We start from the raw sequence: 17,325 nt of genomic DNA on the forward strand, positions 1-17,325 counted from the left end.
TGGTCTGTAAGCCAGGAGATGGATTACAAGTATGAATATTTTCATCTTACACTGTAGTTCACATGCACCTGATTGCTTCCAATGAAGATTTCAACATTTTAGGAAATAAAAGCTCGATTGATTTTCTTCAGCATTCTTTTTTAATAATGATGTTCCTGGGAAGGTCAAGTGGACATTCCATCATATGTCTTTTCAGGACAGTGTTTGATCACATGTGGCATAGGAGCTTCTCTGCACTGTAGAACAGGTGCACCATTTAAAACCTACGTTTTAAAACATTAAAAGAGAACTAGTAAGGAAAATGAAGTGCAACTTGAGGTTTCAATCATCCATTTACTCCAAATTTGTGAGAAAGAGTAGCTTTAGAAGTAATATAGTTCTTTCTTTCCTTTTGTTAATATTTTTGTTTGGTGTTCAAATCCTCCTTCATTATAGTAATAAATTAATAATAATGAAATTACAGTAAGGGTACCTTTTATTGCATCTTTACCCCATTGATTCTAATGAGAAAGTAATAAAGATCCCTCCGTTTTGATTCAGTTGTGTAAAGAACATCAAAGTTTGGGTTACTGACGTTCGTATTTTTGTGTTTAACACACATAGATTCATAGGAGCCATTTGCATTGGAAACATACCTGAACTGAAAGTGTGAGTTGTTTTTCTTCAATCTGCTTAGAAATTATTTTAAATTGTAAGTAAATTTCTTTACCAAACTGCTGTTATTCTTAATATAGTAGATTTTTGAAAATTCAAGTGCAAGGCAGCTTTTTATTCTTATTCTTACCTTTTGAAACTGCAGAATTGGAAGCTCTCAGGTAGACTTCCACAGCTTTTTAGGATTTAATTGTTTACCCATCTTTATCCATTTATGAAGATATTTCCATATTTCAGGTATGTATTCTGATAAAAACTGTCTTCCAGTGGGAATTCTATTAATATATGGAAATCAGAAAGTTATCTATATAACAACTTTTTATCTTACCTGAAGAGAGAATGGATGCTCTCAAACCAAGATTTTTTTCCCCCATTTTTGTTATATTCAATGCAGTACCATGATTGACAATTCCTGTCTGCAAATGACATATTTTCAAGATCATTTTAGCCTCTGACTTCTCTTCCCCATAATTTTGAATGATACAAGGTATCTTGAAGCACAACACAAACTATTTCTGATTTCAGTAAGAAATCCTTGCCATTGCTATTACAATGGAAAATTTGGGAGTGTTCATACATTGTCACTGAATGCAGCCTCTTTCTTGTGTACTGCTTTCTTGTGTACTGCTGCATGATACTGGAAATAGCTGACAGTGGTGAACTCATCCTCATGTCAGGGGAGGGCAAAAATCACTAAATTAGTCACATGAATTCACCTCAACCACAAGCATGAACATGTTTTAACAACATTGTTATGCATTACCCCAATCTATTAACTTCTGATAAATTCCAGAATAGAAGGAATTCTAGAATTCAGGTTGAAAGTCCGTTTTTCATCAGACAATTGCAGAAAAACTCTTGCAGTACAGATTTCTGAGAGAGTCTTGCACATTTCTTTGGTCTTTCTACTGGCCATAAGTGAATGACAACCATATGGAGCAATTTGGAAGCAGTTTATCAGGTTATGCATGACAGCACAAGATATGAAGTCAAAAACTGCTAGACCTTCTGGACTGAAATGGGATAAGTAATACATTGGCCCTGTCTTAAAGATTCAAGGGATAACTTTTCCTGCAATGACTGGACTAAACCGTTTTGCTGTTCTGTCATAATCTTGATGAGTGCCTTTGCACTCATATTGGTTTTCCCCTTGAGGTCTGATCCAAAGATCGTTCACAGAAAAAAGGATCTTCCAGTGGGCTTTGGCTCATGTCAGTGAGTCAGGTCAGGTCAGGCATCACAAAGCTTGGCAGGAAAGGGAACCAAGTCACAAAGACCACAAAGGCAAAGAAAATCCGCAAGTGACATTAGAGAGTGTAGTGGAAAATGACACCAAGTCAGAATTCATCTTGACAAAGTCAGACATCGAAAAGTTACTTGTCATATTTTCTTCATAGCCATAGGATAAAAAAGAAGTGAGCTAGTGATTCATCGAACCTGTCTTAGATATCTACTTTAGGTTGAGATGAACTGCCTCCTGGAGGTGTCTCTTCCTCTCCTTCTACTATAAAGGAGCCCAGGGGACTAGCTGACATTTAGGGAGCTGACTTTTAGGTGATAAATTTAGAAAATTTCTGTCAAAGGAATCTGTGGAAGTATCTCTCTTTTGCTCTCTCTCCTTTGCTTCCTCCTAGCTATTAAGACAGTATTACAGGTAGGTCTGCTGGCTTGAAAAGGCACCCTCCTGAATCTCTGGTATGTCTGGAGATTATGCTTTCCTCTAGAAAAGTCTCAGCTAGAAAACAGACATTTATTTATTTGACCTGAAGTAAGTTTTCCTTTCTCTGAAAATCAGGATTTTTCAAATTTAAGAGTAATAATTACAATTTAATAGACTTCTTAGGTTACTTAAAAATGAGAATAGACTTCAAGATTCAACTGCACCTCTGTTTCCTTCCTAAATAATATAAATATCCTGTATTATTCATTCTGTCCCTTCTAGCAGTACGTTAGCATTTATTTAAATAAGGTTTTCCTATATCTGCTAACTACTGCTCTAGAGGTGGGGTCCAGGTAACACATTCTTGTTGAAATCAAAAACTCAATAAGTTGACTTCGTATTTAATGCCTGTCTTTGCAAATCTGCCACAACATTTATTTGGGAGAATAAATGCAGAAATAATTGTTTTATAGAACAGAGTATATCTGTGTCCTTCACAGAGAAGAAAAGAATTTCAAAACAAAATATACCTTCTGTTTAATGCCATAAAGCAGAACAACTGACACTTAATTTCTTCAGACCATTTGTTTAGAGCTGGGCTGAGTTCATTTTTTTCACATTTTCAAATGAGATGTTTTATAGATAGCTTAATTCTTAAAGGTATTTGGGTTCAAAACTGTGTGTTGCTCCACTGTGTGGGATTTTTACCTCATACTGCCTTTATAAGGAACAAAATATTTGGAAATTGATAGTCAATGACATTTAAGCTTCTAAATTTAATTAAAAATATATTTAGGCTATTAAGGGAGTTAAATCTTGAAAATTTAGATTTGTATATTGAATCAATTTATGATTTTGTACTCAGTTTTGAAAGAAAGTTATTTGATTAGAAATAGTATTTTTTTAAGTGGACCATAATTCTTCATTCAAGTGTAACATTTTGGTTCATTGCAAACAAATATCTTCAGGAAATTATTAGTGCAAATGGAAGCAGCTCTTATAAGACACTCATGAACTGCTTTGGAAATAATCATCACTTGAGAAACAGACTTTAGTTTCTTTATTTTTTTCCCATTTCTTTTTAATCACTGAGAGAGAGAGAACAAAGTGTTTGTTACAGCAAGGCAAGGAAAAAGAAGAAATAACTGCAAATAAAATGGATCTGCTCATTAAATACTTGGAACATTGTGGTGGGACCATATGTAGTTTGAATTTGACAGTTTCTGATATATATATGGATCCAGATTCTCCAGAACCAGATATGTAACTTAAAGTTGCTGTTTTTGTAGCAAGTGTGGTTGGATCCTACCTATCCTATCTATTCAGAAAAGGTCAGCTGTGGAACAAATAGAAATATTACTTTTATTTTTAGTTATGCGTGCATTGTTTGATTCTGAACCTATGGATACATCAAAAATAGAGTAAGACATTTAGTATAATTGTGAAGATATGCTTCTTCCTGGGGTTAATATAAGCTGTCTTCAAATGTGAAAACAAAATATATAAAATTATAAAACAGTCCACTCTGTATTTTAAAATATTTTAGAATAATATGATAATTAATTAAAATGCTTATTAGTAAAAACATTTGCCAAACATAAAATTAAGATAGTTTCCTCTCAGTGCAGTTCTCTTTTTGGGTTAGCCAGAATTTTAAGCACTTCTGGGAATGTTTTGGTGTTAAAATATATGAAGGTAAGTTTTTCTTTATCTGTTTCATTGTCTTAAGAAGATGCCTAGATTTATGGTCTTCAGAAATATTTTGATTGGTGCTCATCAAAAGAGTATTTTAATATCCTTTCTGAATCCCTGCATTAATTCCTCCAAAGCTCCAGGATTAGCTTGACTAATAAACTCAGTTCTGAATAAACTTAACAATGTTCTTCATTGCTTATAAACCTATCTGTCGACAACAATGAATCAGCCAAAAGCAAGAAAGCCAGAGGAAAATTAAAATCCTTTCTCATATTTTATCGAGAAGAAACAATATTTTGCTTTCTCTCTGAAGCTGGTTTTGAGGCTAAGTCTTGAAAAAGTGCTAACAACTCTCTGCAGTGAGCACACTCTTCCCTGTCATCCATGCAGTTTCTGAAACTGAGAAATACAGAGCAAAGAAGAGCATAATTTACAAATTCAACTCTGAAAATTACATACACATTTTCCTCCCTGGGTCTGAACTGGAAGCTAGAAATATTTTTATGTAAAACTGTTATAGACATTCCTGTGTTCATTTGCCACACTTTACATCTGGTAAAGCTGGAGCTTGTAGTCCATGCCATGTTCAATGAGAAAATTTAAAGAGTTTGCAGACTGTGGTTGTCTCTCTCTTGATGGATTTGGACCACAAATACAAACATTTGATTCAAACATAAACCTGGCACATATCTCCTACACAGAGAAAAATACAGTTGAATAGTTTGTCAATAATGTGAACACACAAAGTAAAACTGATTCCAGATGGCTTTGTAAACTCCAGTAACTCAGCAAACGTTAGATAAATTGTTCTGTTCGTTACTCTCAGTAGATGAACTAAGCTATTAAACAGCAGTATGTAAAAAAGAAAAAAAAAAAGCCATTATACATATAATTTTTATCTATTCAGAATTTTAGGCTCTCATGCTGAGTCGTTATTGTAATGGAAGTGCAATGTTCTGGTGAGAGGGATAGAAGACTGACTCTGCTAGCTTGGTTTTGGATTTCATACTGATACAAACAACCCTGGTTCATAGGAGATAACAACTGGGAGTAAAAATCACAAAACAAGGTATCTGAATATTAAAGTTGTATATTTCACGAACCACAACTTTTTTAGATGTTTACAAAATCTGGGAGTGAGCATGGTGGATATAATTTGCATGAGCAAACACTGTCACCCAAATATTGAATGGGGCTTCATGTGCTTTTGTGTCCTTAGCCAAATGCTTGATACAATTCCAGCAGTAGCTTCCCAGCTGGATGGTTTTGGCATAAATGATTGCCTCACTTCCTGAAGGTGAAAGGAGCTGTTTTCCCTTCTGTGGTCTCTTCTAGGAGCACATTCAGGCCTTTGAGATGCAATTTTCATAATCTGAATGCGTAATAGGAAAAGTGTCCCTTTGTTTTTGGTGATGTATATTTTACCTTTAGACTGTAGGTTGAGGGGTGCTCCTCTGTGGGTATTTCTTGATGCTGATGTAGCTGCTGAATTTCAGCTATTCCTTTGCTGTGTCCTCGGTTAATAAAAGTAATGTTATATCAAGTTTCCAGGAGCAAGAGAAAGTTCAGGCAAGAAGAACTTGGTAAGGGACTGTCGTTTACATTACGTGATCCTGGCTGATTCTGTCCTTGCCCATCCAAGACATACCTCCAGGAAGATTTCCCCTGGTGTGTACATTTTTTTTAGGATCCCTTATTTTCTGCTATTGGCTAAGAGAGTTTGTGGTGGGCGGACAGCTTGGTCTGGGATGGCATTTTTTTCCCTTTCCTTATGACTGTACTTCCCACAAAACTTAGGGTGTGTGCACAGGGCACAAAGCCATCTTGTTCCAGATAGCCCAGGTGAAGGGCTGCAGTTTCCTGGGCAGAATAGCTGGGATGATGTGGGAGCCATTCTTGCTGAGAAGCAGAATATCTAGGCTATGGTGATGCTAATATGATCTCACTGTTCCCAGTGACCAAGCAAAGTTGATAATTTGGGTAACATATCCATCTTAATTTGTATGCTTATTCTTTGATTTTTAGAACGGCTGAAGTTTAAAAACTTCTCCTGTTTAAAAATCCAAGCATCAGGAAATTGTCCACACAATAATGCATTTTAAAAAATGTTCTATCTTAAGTATGAAAGTCAATCCATTGAAAGTATGGTTGCTATGGCTTCTTTCATGGATTTTGCACTTACTGTCTGTAAAACGCAGTACCTATCTGTGACCTCCACACAAGGTGTCTCCAAACTCCCAGGGAAGTGATATTCAGCAGTTCATGAACAGGCTGGGCACCCAAATCCTGTATCATGTTTTACAATGGAGCCAGTGTTAAGTACCTGTCCTGGAAACATAATTTTTAAGCTCATGCTATGTAATTATTTTTGTTCTGAATTCAGTAGGGTTGGTATTAGCAATAGACAGCCCATGGGGATACATTGGAACACCCTGTGGAAATGGAGCTGTTTCAGTACCTCTGCACCCTCTTGATGCTGGGGTAGGAGTGGGATTTTCATCCTAGAACTATTTCATGAGCTCCGGAGATGAGCTGTTGAATAAGAAACATATGTGCTTATTGGGGAGGAAGAGAGGTGCTTTTCCTTCTTGTCAAAATTCAGCTCTCAGCCAGGAAAAATGGAAAGCATCCTTCTGCTGGGCCAGTAACCACTCTAAGCAAATGCTCTCTGCAATTGTCCCATTGCAGACAGACCACTGGATGTCCAGGAGTGTAAGCTTCCAGGGACACAGGGGAAAAAGGGTCCTGACATTGTTGGGTAATGGTAAGAGCCACAATTTGGCAGAAAGGTGTCACTTCTATCACTACTCATGCATTTTATCTAATTGCTTTCTAGTTATATGTGCGTAAATGTTGTTGGAATAGAGATTAATATCTAGGACTCTTGGACTCTTGACTCTGTTCTGGTTTAAACCCAGGCATCAACCACAGAAGTGCTCTCTTACTCCCCCATGCACTCCTGGTGTGGTAGGGAGGAGAATCAGAAAAACAGTAAAACCCATGGGTTGAGATAAGAACAGTTTAAGACTTTAAATACAGTAAAATATATTACTACTACTACTACTAAGCAATTATAATAACAATAGTAAGAACAAAATTTTATGGAAAAGGAGAAAGAGATATAAATAAAACTCAAGAGAAATAAGTGATGCCCAAGAAAATTGCTCTCCACCCACTGACTGCTGCTCACCCCATTCCCAAGCAGTGACCTCTCCCTCCTGGCCAATTCTCCCCAGTTTAAATACTGGGCATGACAGTCTGTGGTATGGAATATCCCCTTGGACAGTTCAGACCAGCTCTCCTGGCCTTGCTGCCTCCTGACTTCTTGTGCACCTGCTCACTGCCAGAGCATGGGAAACTGAAAAGACAGAATCATAGAATGGTTTGGGGTGAAAGAGACCTGCCATGGGCAGAGACGCCGTCTCACTCAACCTGGCTTGCTTATTTATTTATTTATTTATTTATTTATTTATTTTTACCCGAGGGTTTATTATTGTGGAAGATAAAAGAAATGGAAACATTTTTGTTTCATTACTCAACCAAAAAGTTGTGTAGTTGAGCTATCAGAGAAGTTGCAAAAATATATTATTTCAAAATAAAATTAGAAAGTCCTAAGTATTTAAAAGATCTAGCAAAGGTAGCTTAAGAGGAATTTTTCCCATTGCAATATTTTCTGTTTCAAATTGTTTCGATTCTTCAGCCGCTCTTTAGTGTAAATATATTTTTTTCATGTATTCTGGTTTATGAGTGCAGAGGCTGCTGATGTGATGTTATGTCCAGAGACACTGGCAGTCTATCCAAATAAAATACTGCTGGAGTGTGAGGCAGAAGTTGCTACTGCTGCATTAAGTGCTCCAAGGATTGTAAGCATAGTGGTGCTTGAAGAGTTCACAGCAGAAGAATTGCTAGGCAAGGATGTAGCCTCAAAAGCAGGAGGATTACAAACAGCAGAACTGCTCTCCAAAACATCAGAGTTTCCAGATGATGATGTGCTGGCAAAACTGGAAAACATTGTAAAGAAGAAACTGGTAGCACTATTACCACTGCTGTTCATGGGAAATCTTGGCAGCTCAAAGCTTGATGTTTGCAGTCCTCCAGATCCAAAGGAAGGCAAGGGTTGAGTGATTGTGTTCTTTAATTCAGATGGCACAGCTGCTTTTGTCAATGCATTTGAAGCTTTCAACTGAGACAGCTGATTTTTTCCATTGTCCATTCTGTTGGACAGAATTTATATAGAATTCTAAATGTTAGTGTTTGCTCTGCAGTCATGGCACTCCAGATGGAACTATTCTAGCTAGAAATCTAAGAAGCCTAAGACATTCAGGTTTTCTTTCATTGGTGAATAAGATGAAACTATCCATTGTTGTGAAGATTCCCAAATTTCCATGCCTTTCACTACACAGTTAAGATGTCTCTTCCTCTTTATAGCCATCAGCAATATTTTGACTGTTCGTAAATGCAGAAAATCTGTTCTGCAAAAAGTCCTTGACCTAGGGTAAGAGCTACTTAGCAACAACCAAAACATTAGTGTGTTATCAATATTAATCTGATACTAAATCGCAAACCACAGCACTGAATAATCTACCAAGAAAATTAACTCTATCACAGCCAAAACCAGGACACTCTCAGAGGAGTGTTACTTTACCCAGTTTCCCTGGGATTTATGTCACAGTGTCATCATTCCTGACATTAAAATAGTAACTGAAGAACAATTATTCAATTGGGGGTAAGATTCAACTGTTTTAATGTTAATTGCTTTGGAGTTAATTGTTGAGTAAGAAAGTGATGTAGGTTCTTAATTGTTGGACAGAGAGACAAATTACTTAGCCCATCCTGAAATGAGCTATGCTGATGAATCTCTGAGCAAAAAGACACCTCTATAAAAAAAATGCTCCATTGAGTATAGAGGTTATGGAGAAGACTTGTTTGCTAGAATTGTTGAGCTTGACAGATGAAGTGCTGGGAGACAAGTTGCATCCTAGGTTTGCTATAAATCAGGGTTTGGGTTCCCTATGAATCACGCCATGAGTGCCTTAATGTGATTGATTTTAAAGAGCAAATGGGATGTCAGAGGAGGATTTGAACATAAAACAGTCCAGTCTTCCTCCTGCATATGTGAAAATTAAATGATTGCTCATGTATGGAGGAGTTGCACACCAAAATAGCCTGAACAACATAGGAAGCAATTCTGGTGTGTACAACAAAGCTGTAACCGAAAGCCCAGCCAGCTTTCAGAGGTCTGGAGAGCCTTTTAAAATATTCTTCATGTAATTTCAGTATATATATTTGAGATGAAGAAAACCATTATGGTTATGTTTTATTCATATTTATCTTCTGCAGAAAGGTAGGAGCTTTAGGAAATGAGACATGCTGTGCCCCCAAGGGGAAAATCCTCCTGTAGATATGTCCTGTACAGGCAAGGACAGGGCAAGTCATCTGGTGGGCACACTGCATATTGCCTTGCTTGGTGGAAAATTGCAAGTTTACTTGGATTTTTCTCCTGCTGTTTTTTTAAACACTACTGAACCTGTCACTATGGAGGGAAGGTTGTATATGAAAAATGTCCAAAAATGATTAAGGTAAGTGGCATCCTATTGTGTTGTTTAGTGCTTAGGGCATAAATGGCAAATCTCAAAAGACATGACAACAATAGAAATAATGTGTAAAACAGCAAAGCAAAAATTACCATACTGTATAGTTTAGTTGTATGCAAATCAGGCAGCATTAAATGTCAGTATCCTAGCATTTTTAAAGAAGGAAAATACAGAGCTAACAATGTTAAACTTCCTGGTAGTGCTGACAGAAATCCTTTCAATTCCCATGTGGTACCAACAGAAATGTGAATGTCTGTACATTCTACTCATAGCATGTCAGTACCAACCTCAGGGGCTCTCCAGGAAACACAACACAGTGAAGTGAGCACTGGTCTGGGTCCACCAACAGATATGGGTGCTGGAAAACTGTGTGTCTCTGTGTATAGTCCAGCTTTAAGATTCCTCTCACCATACAGGAATTGACAGCCTTACAATGCCTGTCCTTTCTGCCTCCCCCTGTCCAGGACTGTATGTCTCCTAAGAAATTCACAGTCAGCACTAGGAGGGGAAAGTTGTCTCAAATCACTTTGCGGGGATATGGCGAATAAGCTTCCATCTCACATCCTCATCTTTGCCCGGAGTCAAAGTTTTCCTACCTGTGCCTCCAGAAAGGCACTTCCAGACACCCTCAAGTAAGGAGATTGTCTCAGAAATTTTCTTTAGAAGTGGAAGAGTAGTCATGTGTAAGACATAACTAGAGGAAGTATCAATGACTTCCTTACATGTAATCTATATAATGTAATTTGGAGTGGGCAGAATACTCTATATGGGACGCAATTCCATTCCCTTCTCCATCTGAAAGAGTTCCAATTACCTCCCACCACCTAGGAGAATGTCCCAGCCAGCAAGATATAGATGCTCTGGCAGATGTTAAAGGAAATAGAAGGAAGTAGAATAGAAAGAAAAGGGCTGCTAGTTACATTTTTTTAAGTGTTGCCTAAAATTGAATGGGAGCAACTTAATTTTTAATATATTACGGAAGGATAAAAGTCCAGGGAAAGAGCAAAACAGCTGATCCATCCAGCCTGGGGCCAGCCAGCCAGGAGTCATACTTGCATGAAAGGCAAAGTTCTTTCACACTGTAGTCTCATCTGCCCAAATTAAGTGGAAACTTGTGAAACATATCCGCTTCTTCACTGTTAAAAGATTGTAAGACTTAAACCTCTTATACAGTCATTCCATTTTTCTGGCCCAGCTTGGAGATACATGCTGCTTAGGTCTCTTCCATGTTCTTTCTCCCTGTTTTTTCAGTGTCTCTGCTAAAGCTTTTAACTGTTCTTCCATTCTCAGTGCTGTCTTTGATGTCTGTTTATTCCTGGTACCATGCAGTGTCACATAATCAGATGCAATAACCTCACTGAACAAATCCTTCCATTCCAAGCAGAAAATATTTCGTGCTGTTGGACATAGATAAAAGTATACCCTATTTTGCAGGGTACATATTTCCAGTGTCATTTCTGGGCAGCTAATCCCACAAGGCAAGTTCTAGGAGTCATGGAAATAGCCCCAGATAATTTTTTTCTGATGCACCAGCACTGTTTTATTTAAAAAAAAAAAAAAAATTTGCAAATCCAATGTGAAAATAAAGGGTCCTAGAGACAAAAGTAGAATTCACAGCAGTTGTCTTAATTTTTTTATTACTTTATACTTTTATCTTTATATTTTTAATGAACTAGTATGAACATTTTCTTATTTAATGTTTAAATAGCTGCCATGGGTCTTTTGATAACTTCATGCCTTTGACTTATCCACATATCAGAGCTTAGTGGTATGACAGGTGTAATGAGCAACCACAACCGTGTATTTTGCTCTGGAGAGTTGTTAACTAATGACAAAGAAATAACACCATGATTTCGACACACATTCTGCACAAACTTAGGGATGTATTTTGTGAGTTAGCTGCAAAGAACTTATTATGGTTGGGAAGCTCCATCATTTACAATGTTGTCTGCAGTGGGTACAAACCTGCAAGAGAAATGGATATATGGATACATGGATATATGGATATGATACAAATTTTGTATATAAAATTCACTTCTGTGTAGAAGCCTAATAAGAAGCCTAAATACCACTTCTTGTCTGATGTTACAGAGAACTTGAACTTTGTGTTTGCAATGTGTTTGCAATTTTAAGTTTAGCTAATTTATTATACTTACTGCAAGTTATATCACAGGAATGCTAAAATGCTGGGAATTTTTTTCTGCTGATATCCATCACTGCTTGAATGTATGTTTATACCTATATGGTTCAGCCATCTGACTTAACTATTTTTTTTCATGGATAACATTGATTAAATTTGGAATTTTACTTCCTTCTCTACCTTTTCCTCTTCTCAGATGATGGTGGCTGTATTTGGCAGGGGCTGAAAGCGCATGTGTTCTATTCCAAATATGCCCAAATGTAACCATAATTTGGTTTAAGGGGGAACTGTTACAAATACTTGATTGACCTGCTATTTCTTCATACATGACCCCACAAAAGAGGCTGCTAATTAATGGATTTAATTTTTCTTATTGCATTGCTTTCCTGTATATTTTTGTCCACTTATATGTCAGCTAGAATCTCTGTAAGGCAGGGACTGGTAAACTGGTAAGTTTTTAGGCTGTGCACATCTTGAGACTTCTATCTGTGACTTTATTTTTGTAGCTCTCAAAACAATGAGCACAATTTATAGTACTTTCCTGTTTTGTAATGTTGAGTTATTCCATCAGATCTCAATGTGAAAGTTACTTCAAAAGGAAGCTGCTGGTTAAGAACACAGAAATTTGTCAACCTGTGAAGTGTTTTGACTCCTGATGAGAACTTTCCCATTTAAAAACTACTTACATCCTTTTGTAGTATTTTTTGATCTTATGTTGAAGATTTTAAATTGGCTTTTGAACTTGTGTTCAGCATTTTATACAGCTGAATTAATAGTAAGCTTTATGTTGTCTTTTTCTTGAAAGACTATTCAGTTCCATTTTCTCCTTATAAAAATGCCATAAGGGGCTCCCATGAGCCCACGAGAGAAAATGAAAGCTTTCAGTTAATAAAATGCATTTACCTGTGTGTGGAAGCTGTGACTGACTGAACTTCCCGGAGCACTGCTGTTATTATATACCATACATCTCCCACAGATATACAAGACTCAAGGTCAGTGGGGAACAAGAGTTTTTGTATAAATGCTGGTATGCAGAAGTCCTTCATCTTCTGAAGTTGTTGTGCCTGAAGTGTGAAATGGCCATGAGAAAATTTGCTAAAATAACTACTGCTTGCCTGTACACTCAGCTGCTTCTCCGAGAATGACATTTGCAGCTGCAAAGGGTTTCTGTGAACAGGAACAAAATGGTTGTGGTTTAGCTCACAGAGATTTTTTAGCAGAGGAAGGTAGAGAGAGGAAAGGAAAGGAGGGGAAGGGAATCATAGAATGGCTTGGTTTGGAAGGGGCCTTAAAAACCACCTAGTTCCAACCCCTCTGCCATGGGCAGGGACATCTTTCACTAGAGCAGTTTCTCAGAGTCCCATCCAACCTGGCCTTGAACACTTCCAGGGATGGGGCATTCACATCTTCTATGGGCCTCCTGTTCTGGTGCCTCCCCACCCTCACCATAAAGAATTTCTTCATAATATAGAATCTAAACCTGCTGTCTTTCAGTTTAAATCCATTCCCCATTGCCCTATCACTATAGGCCCTACTGAAAAATCCTTCTCTTTCTTTCTTATAAGCCCCTTAAGTACTGAAAGGTTGCTCTGAAGCCTTCTCTTGCCCAGACTGAACAATCCAATTCTGCTAGCTTTTCCTCTTGGGAGAGATGTTCCATTTTTTACCTGTGCTTTAGCAATGACCAGGTAAACTGAGGTTTTCTGTGGGAGGAAATGGGTTCCTCCCACTTATTGGCTGAGGCTTGTTTTAAATTGCTCAAGCTGCTTTTAAGGACAGGACTGCTGGTAAAAGTGCTCACTCTTTATGAGAGAAGTGTGTTCCAGTATCACTTTGTTTTAGAGACGATAACTATCTGCTTGTGTACTTACATCCTTTTTAATTCCTTAAACCTCCTTCAGACTTAATGCATCTCAACATTTTTATGTCCTCCAAAGACTCCCACACAATCATCTCCTGATTACTTAAATATACTAAATAGTACTGGTCCTCTACAGCTACTTTTAAATTCTTACCATTTAGGTGTCTAAATTGCCTATCTTTGTATATTTTAATCAGTTTCAAATCCCACTACAGAGGTTTGACATTTAACCCATGACAAATTAGTTTGCCTAACAGTCTTAAAAAGAACATAATGACAATCCAAATAAATTTTACAGTACCAACCTGCTTTATCTATTAGTAGTATGTTAGTAGAGACAAAACTTTCTTATGTAGAATTGCTTTGTCTCTATTGCCTTCCCTCTAAAACACATAAGTAGTGGAAGCCACACCTTCAGAATCATTTGACTAATTTCTTTGAAGCTGTGCAAATTTGCGTCCATTGAAGACTTGACCAGTAACACACAAGTCTAACCTCATCAAGCAAGCCCTTCTCATGCAATTAGTCCTTAATTGTGTGAGTAGCCTCATTTAGGTTAGTAGTGAGACAGAATCATATATTTTGGCAGCTACAGGCTTTTGTGCTGAGGTGAGTCACCTCAGGAGCATTTACTTAGGTGTTATATCAAAGAGCTGGTAGCTCTTTGAACTCCCAGAATTTTCCAAGCTGAGTTGTTTTCTGCTCATGCTGCTGAGGGTTGAGATACTGAGAACGGAGCCCCTTCTCCCCACCTTTGGCCTTTCTCTGAAGGCTTATCTCAGCCAACGTTCTTCATTAAGGAAATGGGATTCCCCATTCCAACACTAGCTGATGGATAGCAGAGCTGCTCTCTCAGTGCATGCAGCCTGGGGAATGCCTCTGACCTACTGCAATGGAAGTGAGCACTTAAACTTGTGTTCCTGTGATGCCAAGTATGTGCACGCTTTCTCTATAAATTCACTGACACTCACATTTGTTTTGTAGTTTTCCTGTGAGCTACCTGAGAAACTTGCAGGTACACATTAGTTATTAGTGGTGACCAGACTCTACTTGCTTTCAAGGTAGCTTTTCTCTGTATTAATTATAAAAATCTTCCTCAGGGTTTTTGCTCAAACCAAACCTGCAAGCAGCATGCTAGTTGTTGGGTTGCAAGAGTGATATACTCGCAAGTGAAAGGGAGATGTTTCCTTGAACCCTTAATATTTGAACAATCTAACAATGCCCCCAGGGAAGATGAGAGCCTTGTGCATGACTATCATGGCTCTGTTATGGGGACCCCACTAAACAGCCACTGTGTCAGAGGGTGGTTTGTCCAATATTTCAGGGTCACACATTGACGGTGTCCCAACTCTTTGTTGGTTTATTATCAGTTTTGTCAAGCATGTCATCCACTGCCAGCAGCTGTCAGCACCCTTGAAGGATTCAAACTCACACTTTATGGAATAGCACACTTTATTATCAAACACACTGGTAACAGAAGACTGACAGGTTAAGGTTCAGAGATTGCCATCAGTAATATACTGACTGCAGAAATTAATCTGAAGCAATATCCAGACAAGCTCTAATCACCAATGATAGCTTGATCAGGATAATAATTTGGTGAACATAAAATAAGGTTCTTACCCAACTGGCATCCCTATGGAGACAAGACAGGTCCAGCCTACTGATGGATCCCAGAAGTTACAATGGAGTCTTCTCTAACCTTCCCCCTACTTAATCTATATTTATATTATTTTCATTGTGAGAGAGGAAAATGTAAAGTTATAGTTTCATGTTTAGGTGGAATTTGAGTGACTTTACTCATTAGCTTATGCAGGGCATGAAAAGTAATATGTATTTTTGACTTAATGAAGCAAAGTTCAGCTTTTGATTGCCGTATGGATCATTCCTTTGGCTTGGTTCCATCCTTTGTTTCATATGTGCATTGATTTCAACAGAGCATGACTGCAGCACCTTTGTGCCACTCCATCCTTTGTTTCAGGGCTCCCTTGGACTGGTACACCCACCTTCCTCAGTGTTCCTGCTTCTAAGGTGTGCAGGCAGTTTGTGAACTATAGCCAATGCATGCTCTCCTTGCCGAACTTTGGTTTAGGGTTTTCCCATATATGATGTATATATTTGTGTCTCTATGCTTTTTCCCTCCATTCTATTTGTCAGATACTTGGGTGTGCTCAGGGTAAGAAGTAAGGGCTGTAATTTTGAGTTGTAGATGCTTGAGTGGTGACCCAGGGGATTAATCAGCTTGGTGGTTTTGTGCCTCAGGCAGCTGAGGATGAGCACAACCCCATGTGGACTTCTTGAGGGGGGCCCCCAACAAAAGATGCTTTGTATTATACAACAACATATCAAATAAAAATATCAACATAGGCCTGTTTAAAGTTTCTCAATAGATAAATACGTCTGAAATTATCACCATCTTATTTTTCAAGAGACTTGGGTAAAATGACCATTAGAGTTGATAGGTCTAGACATAATGCTGCTAGAAGGTATGTACTTAAAAGTAAATTGTTGCAAATGCTGCTATTTATATAAAAATATTAGGGGGATGCAGAATTGTGAGTAGAAATACTTTGTCAGCTTCATTATCAAAGCAATATCCAATGATATCTGGTGAAACGAAAAGTATCGCTGGAGAGAGATAATGCCATGTTTCTTTTTTTTGTAAGTAAGCACTGAAATGGTGGTGGTAAATTCAGCCAGGGTATTTTGTGTTATTTTAAAAGGATTCTTTAGTACTTTCATTCCTTTCTATTGGCTTACTCTGCAAATGGCAGCTAAAATATTTTCACAACTGCAGATGAGCAGAGGGCATATGCCATGGAGTCTCTCAGGCAGGAAAAATCACAGCATGTGGCAGTATAAATATGACATTGAACATTTACTGGTCGTTCAGAGACCTGTGATAAACCCAGAGCAGAAACATAAATCTTCCTTCTTCATTTAAGATTATATCTAAGTAATGTAGTCTCATCTTCTAAGTTAAATACAGAGGGTGAGGTTTTTTGTTTTATATTTGAGGGGAGGGAGAGGGAACAACTAATTTACAGAAGAATAAAAGTAAAACTGTCTTGAATTTTTGATCTGTGCTGTTATCTTTGAGGTGGTTAAATCTTCTGGGATGCAGTATTCCTACACTTGGACATAAGATGCTATAAAATATGAAGCTGTATAACTGATCGTGTGTAGGCAAATAAGGTCCCGTTTCTCACTGCTCAATATTAAAAATAAAAATCTCATAAAGCATGAGACAGAAAACTCAATCAAGTTCATGGGTACTGTAAAAACCCCTATGAATATGAATACTTTTCTACCAGTAATAAAAGTCTAAAATGAAAAGGTATGAAGTAGAGTAACTGATTTTGAATGAAGATACTGACATCTCAAATTCAGCAGGAGAGAATTACAGGGAGCCCAGAGAAAGCAGGGAGCTAAGCTTAAAATAAATTCTTTTCATTGCCATTCATTGGGGAATATGCCCAACCACAAAACCTTCCTTTGTAGGAAGCAAGTCAGAGGAACTGTCTCAATATAAAAAGACACCAGAAGAGTTTTAGAAAATTCAGTGGAAAAGGAAGAATCAAACTGATGATATCAGGCAGTATGAGCCAAGCATATACTTGTGTTGAACTCAGGGTTGAGTTTGTTGAACAATTAGTTGTAGCTTCTACTTTATTGTTTAAAATGGTTTTTTTCTTTTGGATGGTTCAGGAGTGGCAAATGT

At 37.7% G+C, this 17,325-nt stretch overlaps 1 pseudogene; it reads right to left on the reverse strand.

Annotated features, from left to right (window-relative positions):
- Window positions 1–7,572: 7,572 nt before the first annotated feature.
- Window positions 7,573–13,255, reverse strand: LOC120750039 (nucleoporin NUP42-like; annotated as a pseudogene).
- Window positions 13,256–17,325: the final 4,070 nt, after the last annotated feature.

Source organism: Hirundo rustica, chromosome 3 (assembly GCF_015227805.2).
Source record: "Hirundo rustica isolate bHirRus1 chromosome 3, bHirRus1.pri.v3, whole genome shotgun sequence".
In the NCBI taxonomy this organism is placed as follows: Eukaryota; Metazoa; Chordata; class Aves; order Passeriformes; family Hirundinidae; genus Hirundo; species Hirundo rustica.